At 40.8% G+C, this 14,170-nt stretch overlaps 1 non-coding gene across 1 annotated transcript; it reads left to right on the forward strand.

The window, feature by feature from the left end:
• The first annotated feature begins 13,739 nt into the window (after positions 1–13,739).
• Positions 13,740–13,846, forward strand: LOC117310581 (U6 spliceosomal RNA). Its single transcript, XR_004524727.1, has one exon. It is a non-coding gene; the product is annotated as a U6 spliceosomal RNA (small nuclear RNA).
• The last annotated feature ends 324 nt before the right edge of the window (positions 13,847–14,170 follow it).

Raw genomic sequence — 14,170 nt, forward strand, 5'->3', positions numbered from 1 at the left:
CTAATGATAGTGATGTTGAGCAGCTTTTCATGTGCTTCTTGGCCATCTGTATGTCTTCTCTGGAGAGATGTCTATTTAGGTCTTCTGCCCATTTTTGGACGGGGTAGTTTGATTTTTAAATATTGAGCTGCATGAGCTGTTTATATATTTTGAAGATTAATCCTTTGTCCGTTGATTCGCTTGCAAATATTTTCTCCCATCCTGAGGGTTGTCTTTCCGTCTTGTTTATGGTTTCCTTTGCTGTAAAAGCTTTGAAGTTTCATTAGGTCCCATTTGTTTATTTTTGTTTTGTTTTCCATTACTCTAGGAGGTGGATCAAAAAAGATCTTGCTGTGATTTATGTCAAAGAGTGTTCTTCCTGTGTCTTCCTATATGAGTTTTATAGCATCCAGTCTTACATTTAGGTCTCTAATCCATTTTGACTTTACTTTTGTGTATGGTGTTAGGGAGTGTTCTAATTTCATTCTTTTACATGTAGCTGTCTAGTTTTCCCAGCACCACTTATTGAAGAGACTGTCTTTTCTCCATTGTATATTTTTGCCTCCTTTGTCATAGATTAGGTGACCATAGGTGCCTGGGTTTATCTCTGGGCTTTCTATCTTGTTCCATTGATCTATGTTTCTGTTCTTGTGCCAGTACCATATTGTCTTGATTACTGTAGCTCTGTAGTATAGCCTCAAGTCAGGGAGTCTGATTCCTCCAGCTCCGTTTTTTTCCCTCAAGACTGCTTTGGCTATTCAGGGTCTTTTGTGTCTCCATACAAATTTTAAGATTTTTTTGTCTAGTTCCGTAAAAAATACCATTGGTAATTTGATAGGGATTGCATTGAATCTGTAGATTGCTTTTGGTAGTATAGTCATTTTCACAATATTGATTCTTCCCATCCAAAAACATGGTATATCTCTCCATCTGTTGGTTTCATCTTTAATTTCTTTCATCAGTGTCTTATAGTTTTCTGCATACAGGTCTTTTGTCTCCCTAGGTAGGTTTATTCCTAGGCTTTTTATTCTTTTTGTTGCAGTGGTAAATGGGAGTGTTTCCTTAATTTCTCTTTCAGATTTTTCATCATTAGGGTATAGGAATGCAAGAGATTTCTGCGCATTAATTTCATATCCTGCAACTTTACCAAATTCATTGATTACCTCTATTAGTTTTCTGGTGGCACCTTTAGGATTCTCTATGTATAGTATCATGTCATCTTCAAACAGTGACAGTTTTACTTCTTCTTCTCCAATTTGTATTCCTTTTATTTCTTTTTCTTCTCTGATTGCTGTGGCTAAAACTTCCAAAACTATATTGAATAAGAGTGGTGAGAGTGGACATCCTTGTCTTGTTCCTGATCTTAGAAGAAATGCTTTCACTTTTTCACCACTGAGAACGATGTTTGCTGTGGGTTTGTCATATATGGCCTTTATTATGTTGAGGTAGGTTCCCTCTATGCCCACTTTCTGGAGAGTTTTTATCATAAATGGGTGTTGAATTTTTTCCAAAGCTTTTTCTGCATCTATTGAGATGATCATATGGTTTTTCTTCTTCAGTTTGTTAATATGCTGTATCACATTGATTGATTTCCATATATTGAAGAATCCTTGCATGCCTGGAATAAACCCCACTTGATCATGATGTATGATCCTTATAATGTGTTGTTGGATTCTGTTTGCTAGTATTTTGTTGAGGATTTTTGCATCTATATTCATCAGTGATATTGGTCTGTAATATTCTTTTTTTGTAGTATCTTTGTCTGGCTTTGGTATCAGGGTGATGGTGGCCTCATTGAATGAGTTTGGGAGTGTTCCTTCCTCTGCAATTTTTGGAAGAGTTTGAAAAGGATGGGTGTTAGCTCTTCTCTAAAGGTTGGATAGAATTCACCTGTGAAGCCATCTGGTCCTGGATATTTGTTTGTTGGAAGATTTGTGTGTGTGTGTGTGTGGTACGCAGGCCTCTCACTGCTGTGGCCCCTGCCGTTGCGGAGCACAGGCTCCAGACGCGCAGGCTCAGCAGCCATGGCTCACGGGCCCAGCCCCTCCATGGTATGTGGGACCTTCCCGGACCGGGGCACAAACCCGTGTCCCCTGCATTGGCAGGCGGACTCTCAACCACTTCACCACCAGGGAAGCCCTGTTGGAAGATTTTAAATCACAGTTTCAATTTCATTACTTGTGATTGGTCTGTTCATATATTCTATTTCTTCCTGGTTCAGTCTTGAAAGGTTATACCTTTCTGAGAATTTGTCCATTTCTTCTAGGTTGTCCATTTTATTGGCATAGAGTTGCTTGTAGTAGTCTCTTAGGATGCTTTGTATTTCTGCAGTGTCTTTTGTAACTTCTCCTTTTTCATTTCTACTTTTATTGATGAGTCCTATCCCTCTTTTTCTTGATGAGTCTGGCTAATGGTTTATCAATTTTATTTATCTTCTCAAAGAACCAGCTTTTAGTTTTATTGATCTTTGCTATTGTTTTCTTTGTTTCTATTTCATTTATTTCTGCTCTGATCTTTATCATTTCTTTCCTTCTGCTAACTTTGGGTGTTGTTTGTTCTCCTTTCTCTAGTTCCTTTAGGTGTAAGGTTAGATTGTTTATTTGAGATTTTTCTTGTTTCTTGAGGTAGGCTTGTATAGCTATAAACTTCCTTCTTAAAACTGCTTTTGCTGCATCCCATAGGTTTTGGATCGTAATGTTTTCTTTGTAATTTGTCTCTAGGTATTTTTTGATATCCTCTTTGATTTCTTCAATGAACTCCTGGTTATTTAGTAACGTACCGTTTAGCCTCCATGTGTTTGTGTTTTTTACGTTTTTTTCCCTGTCATTTCTAATCTCATAGTGTTGTGGCAGAAAAGATGCTTGATATGATTTCAATTTTCTTAAATTTACTGAGGCTTGATTTGTAACCCAAGATGTGATCTATCCTGGAGAATGTTCCGTGCGCACTTGAGAAGAAAGTGTAATCTGATGTTTTTGGATGGAATGTCCTATAAATATCAGTTAAATCTATCTGGTCTATTGTGTTGTTTAAAGCTTCTGTTTCCTTATTTATTTTCATTTTGGATGACCTGTCCATTCATGTAAGTGAGGTGTTAAAGTCCTCCACTATTACTGTGTTACTGTCGATTTCCCCTTTTATGGCTGTTAGCATTTGCCTTATGTATTGAGGTGCTCCTATATAGGGTGCATAAATATTTACAATTGTTATATCTTCTTCCTGGATTGATCCCTTGATCATTATGTAGTGTCCTTCCTTGTCTCTTGTAACATTCTTTATCTTAAAGTCTATTTTATCTGATATGAGTATTGCTACTCCAGGTTTCTGTTGATTTCCATTTGCATGGAGTATCTTTTTCCATCCCCTCACCTTCAGTCTGTATGCGTCCCTAGGTCTGAAGTGGGTCTCTTGTAGACAGCATATAGATGGGTCTTGTTTTTGTATCCATTCAGCAAGCCTGTGTCTTTTGGTTGGAGAATTTAATCCATTCACTTTTGGGTAATTATAGACATGTATGTTCCTATGTCCATTTTCTGAATTGTTTTCAGTTTGTTTTTGCAGGTCCTTTTCTTCTCTTCTGTTTCCCACTTAGAGATGTTTGTTTATTATTTGTTGTAGAGCTGGTTTGGTGGTGCTGAATTCTCTTAGCTTTTGCTTGTCTATAAAGCTTTTGATTTCTCCATCGAATTTGAATGAGATCCTTGCCGGGTAGAGTAATCTTGGTTTCTGCCCCAGTTATTCTGCTATTGATTCCTTCTAGTGTAGTTTTCATTTCAGTTATTGTATTGTTCATCTCATCTCTGAAGAAAGAATCAGATTAATCAATTGGCTTCTCTGGCTGAAGGAGACTGAGGCCATTCCTGTTTTCACTGGTCTGTTCACAGGGCCACGGATTAGCTCACAGCCGCAGAGCAGGCAAGCAGCCGTAGAACATGACCATCTGCTTGCATCTAATTCACACAATTTCCTTCTGTGACAAATTTCTCCCACATTCAGTAAATGACTCATTTCAGTTTTATGATTTTTTTAGAAAGGTTGAACTCTTAAAAAAGTCAGCAGACACAGTCACAATACAAGATTACATACTATTTTTTTTTTTCAAATGGCTGTGCCAGATTTCTCGTCAGGGAACCAAATTACACATATCTTTAATAAGCACACAGTTAGTAAGAGCATCACGCCGCACTGTGTGTTATGAACCACAAATCACTAGTGCATTTACATTTTAAATAAAATCAACAGTCATGCCAATGCTAGGTGCCTTTGATCTTGTGCAGGTATGTTTTCCTTTCCTGGCTGGAACTGAAGATTGTAGGGAAAAAACCAGATTCAGGTGGGCATGAGCAAACCACTTTTGAAAATAATACAACATTTTGTGTGTGCGTGGCGTTTGGAGGGCAAGGGGGACTGTGCAGAATTTATCAGGGAACCTTCTGTTTTCTTTTCTGAAGATGTCATTCATAGCTCTACTAAAAGAATTACTCCACACAATATACAACACCCTGGGGATTCCATGTACAAGTAATTAATTTCTTTCCTGTATTAGGAGACCATTTGCAAGCTGTCTGGAAGCCAAGTGTCTGTCCTTTGAAATCATTTTTTAAAGAGTGGCTTATAGGCTATTCCTGTTGACTTACTTCAGTCTCAAGAAGGGGTTTTGTCATTTTCATTCTTTCCGCACCTTTATATCAGTAGGTGGCTTGTGTTTATCTACTGGTGTGTTTCTTTTCAGACGTCAGTGGTCATGCTTTATCAACGTGGTTTCTTAAGAGAATGCCTTGGTCTTGGATGAAAATTGCCATTAGTAGATGGAAACGCCCAAGGTAAGCCAGGGTCTTTGTAGACACTCTGCCTAACCTTTGGGGTAAATGTTGCAATTGGAGGTGGTGGAAGAAGAGAAGGGAAGGGCAAGGGTAAATGAGGTAGCATTTATAGATGCCCCCTATAAGCCAGATGCTGTGCTAGGCGTTTGGAATACCACTAGATAGAGTTCCTGCATTGAGAAGCAGGGTCAGTTCTTCTCTTGAATCCAGTATCTTCAGTGGATCCACTCTGCTGTAAAACAGAGATCCAAGGTATCTCTTTGTCTCAGTATTTAAGAAGTTGGTGAAAACTATCTTAAGGTCAGATCACTCAAAAATAGTATCTACAGGGACTTCCCTGGTGGTCCATCGGTTAAGACTCTGTGCTCCCAATGCAGGGGGCCCGGGTCCAATCCTTCAACAGGGAACTAGAGCCCACATGCTGCAACTAAAGATCCTGTATGTGGCAACGAAGATCCCATGCTGTAACTAAGACCCGGCCCAGCCAAATAAATAAATGTTAAAAAAAAATGAGTATCTCCAATCAATTTGAGGTTGTAACTTTGGGTAACCATATGAATGCTTTTTTAAAAGGCATCATATTGGAAGACTATGTTCATATGATAAGATAATTATTGCTATTCATGCCATGCCTATAGTTGCATAGAAGTCAATGATAATTTCTAACATTTAGGGCATATTTATGATGCGCTAGGTTCTTTACATTGGTCAGTTATCTCATCCTGAGAATAATTCTCTAGTGTAGGTATTATTATTCTCACCAGTTTACAGATGACAAAGCTGAACTGACAAAGATGTGAAATAAATCACTCAGCTTGTGAGTGACAGAACAGGGCCTGACACAGGCCTGTGTGTCTACATTCACTCCTTCCGTAAAGTATTAAATCAGAACATGCACAGCAGTTTATGGTTCTGCTACTTAGGCACTGGCCTGCTGTGTTAGGTCCTGGAGTTAACCAGGTATTCGGCCACAAACGAGTGACAATAATGAAAATTTAACACGTCAACCTACGCACTCCACATCATTTATGTCTGTCCATATATTGTCAGCCAACAGAGTGCAATAAAAAATAAAATATAGACAATATTTCAGAAAACCTTTAAGTCCTTAAACAAGCAAAAACCCAGAACCCCACACTAAAAATACAGGGCACACCCCATAAAATACTTGTGAAAAGAATCAAATTCCGCTTGCAGATCGGGGTCCTGATTTCTATCAGCCCCCCATCCACTCACCTTGCAACGTCCAAGAAAATGTCTCTCAGAGGTGGAATGTAATGATTTCCCTAATTAACGTAATTCTTGAAAAAAAAATTTTAAAGTTTATGCTTTCAGACAGCTGTTCTTTGTGTGTAAATGTGCAGATTTCAGAGTTCTGAAAACGTGCACGAAAGTTCTGGTTTTATTTATGCTCATCAGTCTGAAGTTGCCGGCACCATACAACTCAGCCCGTAACTGTTGCTCCTGTTTATTAGGCATGAGTATGCGTTCTGGCTCCAGAGAGTTACAGCAGCTGGTGGGCACTGCCTGCGCTTCATATTTCTTTCTGTATCTCTCCAGTACTGAGCGAGTTGGAGGTACTCTGTTATCGTGGGTAGGGGAGCACTTGGGCTAGTTTGGAGGCACAGAAAGGACCAGTTATCTTCAAAAAGGGGCATAAGAACAGTACAAGCAATCTGAATAGTGGTCCAGAAAGAGCCTCTTAAGAGCCGCAGTTCAATGCACAACCATGTCCATGGTTGCCCTTGCTTTTTGGTGGTTCAATCCCAACCAAAATCAAGTTTCCCTGACCAGAAAAGACCTCACTGAGTGCATTAAAGAATTCCGGCTGGCATCCCAGAGGAGCTGAGTTCACAGCCATGGTCTACACCACCTTGCTTTATGGACCAAGTTCTCTGTTCTTTGACCCCTCTCCCCAAATCCACCCCTGTCTTGCCCACAATTAAAAACACTGATATAGTTGTGTCCCTCTCCCACTGAAGAGCTTTTAGTAACTTCTCATTTCCTCTAGGATAAAGATAGGAATCTGTAACACTTCTGTCCCCATCCCCCCTCAGGTGCTGCCCCAGGGTCTTTGCACATGAAGCTCCCTCTGCCTGGAAGGACTGTCCAGCCATCCTCTCCCAAATAGACTAAAAGGTTCCAGAGGGAAGGAAGCACTCTGTTCTTTTCTCACCTTTGTAATCTTGGCCATGGTACATGCACATACATGTACACAGGTGCGTGCAAACGTGTACCTGCTCAAGCACGCACACACGTACTGTTGGCGACTCAGAGTATATACACTTTTCCTATTATGTTTATCACCAAGAACAGTGTCTGGCACATAGTGTTTGATATACGTATGCGGAACGAATAAAGAGTAGCTGCGACTAATACAATTATTTTTATTATCAGAGTAAATGCTTGGAAGATTGTTATTGGATGAGTTTGATCGGGGGTCCTCTAAGACCCCGAATGGCCTCTCTCATCTGTCATTCCACAGTCAAGTAGGCCCTGTTATCTTTTGCCCCCTTTGGTCCTACTAATCGTAAGACATCTTGCAAGGGCAAACTGAATATTTCAGAACTGCAATTCCAAATCTTCTAGTAGACATGTAAGCAACGTGAAAGATTTCCTTGCCAAAATGCGTCACCCGGGTGTGGCAGCAATCATGCTTATCACCCTGTGTGTCACATGCAGTACAGAAGTAGCATCCAACAGGGACAAAAAGAGGGGATGCCACCACCCCCTGAACAAGGGCCGGGAAGAGGGTGAGGACAGTGAGGCACACCCATGCCTTGGGCATAACATTTAAGGAGCACATAAAACACAGTCATTGAGATAAATATTTTAATTCAATATTTTTTAAAAATAAGAATTAACGCAAAACATCCATCCTGAATAGAATACTGAAACCTCAAATAAAGACAATATCAGTATTACTGATTTTCCTCTTGACTTAAGCTCCATGGCTACGCACTGCACGTGACCCAACCTGTTATTTAGAGTTTTGATGTTTGATTCTTTATGGATGTTTTACATGAATTTTCATTTTTAAAATGCATTAAATATTTGTCTCGATTAGTAAGTTAAATTTTGCATGAGAGGGGCGGAATCAAGACGGTGGTGTGGGAAGACACAGAGTTACCCTCTCCCCACAACTGGCAGCCGCTGGTGGGGGACTCTGACCCCCAAGGAGACGGGAGGAACCCTAAAGTGAACCGGTAGGACGTAGGGGGACTGAGAGGGGAGGAGAAGCGGAGGCCATACAGGATCGGCACCCCCGAGGCTAGGGAGATCAGGAAAGGCAGGTGGGAGGGACTCTCCAGGAAGAGCAGGAGAGGAGTGGAGGGTGATCCGCTGGCCCACTCGGACCGGGGAGGCTGCTGAGCTCCCAAGCCGCTTCTCCCCATCCAAGGCCCCATCCAGGCCGCCTGGTTCCTGGGGGCATAGGAGGGAGTCTGGGGAGATCAGGAGAGGCAGGCGGGAAGGGCCCTCCAGAAGGAGCAGGAGAGGAGCAGAGGGCGTTTGCCTCAACCACTCGGGCACTGGGAGCCGGCTGAGCTCCCAGGCCAGTCCCCTGTCCTCCCAGGACCCCCTCTCCCTACTGTTGCATTGGTCCTGGGGGCATAGGAGGGAGGCCGGGGAGATCAATACAAATTGGAAAAGAAGAAGTAAAACTGTCACTATTTGCCGATGACATGATACTATACATAGAAAACCCTAAAGATGCCACCAGAAAACTACTAAAGCTAATCAATGAATTTGGTAAGGTTGCAGGATACAAAATTAATGCACAGAAATCTCTGGCATTCCTACACACCAACAGTGAAAAATCAGAAAGAGAAATTAAGGAAACACTCCCATTTACCACTGCAACAAAAAGAATAAAATACCTAGGAGTAACCTGCCTAAGGAGGTGAAAGACTTGTACTCAGAAAACTATAACACACTGATAAAAGAAATCAAAGATGACATAAATAGATGAAGAAATATACCATGTCCTTGGACTGGAAGAATCCATATTGTGAAAATGACTATACTACCCAAAACAATCTACAGATTCAGTGCAATCCCTATCAAACTACCAATGGCATTCTTCACAGAATTAGAACAAAATATCTTACAATTTGTACGGAAACACAAAAGATCCCGAATAGCCAAAGCAATCTTGAGAAAGAAAAACGGAGGCGGAGGAATCAGACTCCCTGACTTCAGAGTATACTACAAAGTTACAGTCATCAAAACAGTATGGTACTGGCACAAAAACAGACACATAGATCAACAGAACAGGATAGAGAGCCCAGAGATAAACCCACACACGTATGGTCACCTTATCTTTGATAAAGGAGGCAAGAACATACAACGGAGAAAAGACAGCCTCTTCAATAAGTGGTGCTGGGAAAACTGGACAGCTACATGTAAAAGAATGAAATTAGAACACTCCCTAACACCATACACAAAAATAAACTCCAAATGGATTAAAGACCTAAATGTAAGGCCAGACACTACAAAACTCTTAGAGGAAAACACAGGCAGAACACTCTAGGACAGAAATCACAGAAAGATCTTTTTTGACCGACGTCCTAGAGTAATGGAAATAAAAACAAAAATAAACAAATGGGACTTAAGTAAACGTAAAACCTTTTGCACAGCAAAGGAAACCATAAACAAGATGAAAAGACAACCCTCAGAATGGGAAAAAAGTATTTGCAAATGAAGCGACAGACAAAGGATTAATCTCCAAAATGTACAAGCAGCTCATGCAACTCAATATCAAAAAAACAACAATGCAACCCAAAAATGGGCAGAAGACCTAAACAGATATTTCACCAAAGAAGACATACAGATGGCCAAGAGACACATGAAAAGCTACTCAACATCACTGATTTTAGAGAAATGCAAATCAAAACTACAATGAGGTATCACCTCATGCCAGTCAGAAAGGTCATTATCAAAAAAGCCAAGAAACAATAAATGCTGCAGGGGGTGTGGAGAAAAGGGAACCGTCCTGCACTGTTGGTGGGAATGTAAATTGATACAGTCACTGTGGAGAACAGTATGGAGGTTCCTTAAAAAACTAAAAATAGAATTACCATATACCACCCAGCAATCCCACTACTGGGCATATACCCTGAGAAAACCATAATTCAAAAGGAGACATGCACCCCAATGTTCACTTCACTATTTACAATAGCCGGGGCATGGAAGCAACCTAAGTGTCCATCAACAGATGAATGGATGAAGAAGATGTGGCACATACATACAACGGAATATTACTCAGCCATAAAAAGAAACAAAATTGAGTTATTTGTAGTGAGGTGGATGGACCTAGAGTCTGTCATACAGAGGGAAGTAAGTCAGAAAGAGAAAAACAAAAACCATTTGCTAACACATATATATGGAATCTAAAAAAAACAAAAACAAAGGTTCTGATGAACCTAGGGGCAGGACAGGAATAAAGACGCAGGCGTAGAGAATGGACTTGAGGACACGGGGAGGGGGAAGGGTAAGCTGGGACGAAGTGAGAGAGTAGCATGGACATAGATACACTACCAAATGTAAAACCGATAGCTAGTGGGAAGCAGCTGCATAGCACAGGGAGATCAGCTCAGTGCTTTGCAATGAGCTAAAGGGATGGGATAGGGAGGGTGGGAGGGAGACGCAAGAGGGAGGGGATATGGGGACACGTGTATGCATGTGGCTGATTCGCTTTGTTGTGCAACGAAACTAACACGGTACTGTGAAGCAATTATACTCCAATAAAGACCTATTAAAAATTTTTTTTTGCATGAGACACAAATGCTCTGTAAATAAGCACTTACATCCTTTACTTCACCCTAACCCAGCCCTGTTCCCAACCCACCCAATAAATAGCCGGTCACAAGCTCTAGCAATCCCTCCAACATTTTCCAGCACATTTAGAAAGAAATTCAACACGCCAAGAAAATACTCTTCTTTTGTTTTTAAAGAAAATACTGTAAACATGAAACATATATCACAGTGTATGTCAATGATGTATTTTTCCCCCAAAGAATTTTGGAGTTTAAATCAAAATTAACTAAATTAAAATCTGTGCAAGAGGGAGGGGATATGTGGATATATGTATACATATAGCTGATTAACTTTGTTATACAGCAGAACCTAACACACCATTGTAAAGCAATCATACTCCATAAAGATGTTAAAAAAAAAGGTTATAATCCTACCAAAAAATAAGTCTGAATAAGTATTTTTACAAGGATCCGCTTTGAATAACCAATTACAGTAGAACTCAGAAAAGCAGGCTTTATGCCCGAGGTGTGCTGAGGAAGTGGTTTAGACACCCAGATGCGAGAAATTCTCAACTGAGAATTTCTCACGTGAAGAAGCAGAATTCTGTCTTCTGGTTACCTATTTCAATGCTTGATAATCTTCAAATTTAGGGCAACCAAAGTTTACCAGGAATCTCAGGTTGCACCGGTTTTTGTTAACATTGAAAGTGTTGAGATTTTGCAAACTGTCTAACCTAAAGCTGACCAAGACGAACACTGCTGAACAGCTTCTAATGTGCCCTTGATTTCGTGTTTTCTTTGCTTCCATATACGTATAGATGGATCTCTCCTGCTGTCACTAAAAACCAGCTCCTCTTATTAACATGATCATGCCTACAGCTCTATTAACTCCTTCTCTAAATCTTACAATGTTTATCCTCTTTAGGGCATAATTACTGTTTCATATGGGTGTGCTCTGATGCTCCAGTTTTCAAGCACTTTGTGAATTAAAAGGATTAAGTGCTTATACAGCCAAGTTGTCCCTGTTTTAAAATAAAGTGTTTGGGCTTCTCTGGTGGCGCAGTGGTTGAGAGTCCGCCTGCCGATGCAGGGGACGCGGGTTCGTGCCCCGGTCCAGGAAGATCCCACATGCTGCGGAACGGCTGGGCCCGTGAGCCATGGCCGCTGGGCCTGCGCGTCCGGAGCCTGTGCTCCGCAACGGGAGAGGCCGCAACAGTAAGAGACCCGCGCACCACAAAAAAATTTAAAAAATAAAATTAAGTGTTTTAAGTGTTTACTGTAATATTAGTATATGATCTTTAAATGTTGCTGTGTATTTTTAAATTGAGAAACCAGAATGCAGAATTAAAAACCATGAATTACAATATTTCTGTTCTCTCTCAGCCTGGTTAACGCACAAATCATTCTCTTAGGAATTGAACTGGATTTTTAAAATCCACTCTGTGTGAGAATTTCACAGATTTTTAACAGAAGGTAAAAGTGAATTTTTTTTCTTCTTGGTAGTTGAAAGGAATATAAAACAACAGATTGACTTTCTGGCCATGATTCTCAGGATGAGAAAAAACAGAGTCACATATTGTAGATAAGAAGGAAAAAAAAAAAAAAAGCCAAATCTCATGAGTCATCTGTAATATTCAAATGCTAAAGTATCGCTTCATCTCTGGAAAACATATAGTAAGCGAACGTTGTGCATTTGATGTTCATTCACCTCTTTTCCTCTCCTAGCGCAGTAAACCCTTTATGTGGAATATCCCATAACTGGTATGTGTTTTAATAAGGGATCTCCCCATGTTTTATTTGGTTAACTAGGACGAATATTCTGAGCTGACTCGGAAGAGCAGCTCCAGGCTAGAGTTTCCGTCTGGGCCGTAGAGTCCTGTTTGGATGCGCCCTACACTTCCTTGCAATGACAGATATTCTGTGCATATGTAGAAATACACATTCATGCTTGCATTGTTCATAGCACCAGAGAAGTTATCTGATGTGCTTCTCAGTGGGCGTTGGTCGGTCAGGCTTTCTCCTTGCTAAGCCTCTGTTCTGCTTTATTCTAGTGTATAACTCTCTGTCCTGTGGTCAGCTCTTTGCGCACTAGGACCTACCCTGCATGCATTTATTTACACATCTCTGGATCCATGACAAACCACACTGCAAATAATGACCATGAGAAGGTTTAGGTGCTTATATAGCCAACTTCTCCCGGCTTTAACAGAAGTGTTTACTGTAATCTTAGTATACGGTCTTTAAACGTTGCTATGTATTTTTAAATTGAGAAACACAGAATGATAAATTAAAAACCTTTTTAATGGTTTTGCGCCCATTTGAAAGTTTCTCTGGGCCAGGAGTATGGTGGTTGGCGATAATCAATCTTGTTCAATCCCGTCCCGTGACTTCTGACATTACTACACATCACCACTTCTTATTCACGTGGTCATGCCTACAGTTCATATTAACTCCTTCTCTAAATCTTACAATGTTTACAGTCTTTAGGGCTTAACACACATGCCACGCGAGGGTAACTGCTAACAGCCCACGGCACGGGGCAGGTTTATCAGCAGAACACACTGCATGGGGGTACTCCAGGCTACAGCTTCCCCAGTGATGACATTAGCTAAACATATATACCTTTACAAGGACTCACTGAGTCTCGTGGGTCACTGAGAATGGCCCCTTGGTATCTGGGTGTCCTCAGCTATTTCCAAGCTAATGCTGTCCCTCCCAGCAAGTGCCCTACTGCCTGGACTGAGCTTCTAGGGACGTATAGTCTCGGGTGGGAAATAAGGACAATTTGGGAGAAAAACAGAAGCTTCCTACCTTTTCTGTTTTCCAATCTGTTTTGGACTCAGCCAGGGAGGGATCAGTGCACAGATGAAAGACACACACTTTGTCCTTAGGGCCTAGGGCCCCTGTCTTCTGTCCCCATAAGTTCCTACAAGGACAAACAATAGAAAACACATTCCCATAGAGAACACAGTAAAGATTCCAATCCCATTGTCCTTGTTTCTTTTTGTATTTCCTTATTTTTTCCCAATATCTCCTTGTGGTTTTTATTTTCTTGTTTTGAGCAATATTGTTAGTTGCATACAAGTTCAGAATCTTCCATCTTTTCCTGGTGGATAAACTGTCTTTTGTGTGTGTGTGTGTTATGCATTATTCTTCTTTGTCTCTATTAATATTTGCCCTAGTGCTCGCTCCGGCAGCACATATACTAAAATTGGAACGATACAGAGAAGATTAGCATGGCCGCTGCGCAAGGATGACACGCAAATTCGTGAAGCATTCCATATTTTTGGCACATATATACAATGGAATATTACTCAGCCATAAAAAGAAACGAGATTGAGCTATTTGTAATGAGGTGGATAGACCTAGAGTCTGTCATACAGAGTGAAGTAAGTCAGAAAGAGAAAGACAAATACCGTATGCTAACACATATATATGGAATTTAAGAAAAAAAAATGTCATGAAGAACCTAGGGGTAAAGCAGGAATAAAGACGCAGACCTCCTAGAGAACGGACTTGAGGTTATGGGGAGGGGGAAGGGTGAGCTGTGACAGGGCGAGAGAGAGTCATGGGCATATACACACTAACAAACGTAGTAAGGTAGATAGCTAG

Source organism: Tursiops truncatus, chromosome Y (assembly GCF_011762595.2).
Source record: "Tursiops truncatus isolate mTurTru1 chromosome Y, mTurTru1.mat.Y, whole genome shotgun sequence".
Classification (NCBI taxonomy): domain Eukaryota; kingdom Metazoa; phylum Chordata; class Mammalia; order Artiodactyla; family Delphinidae; genus Tursiops; species Tursiops truncatus.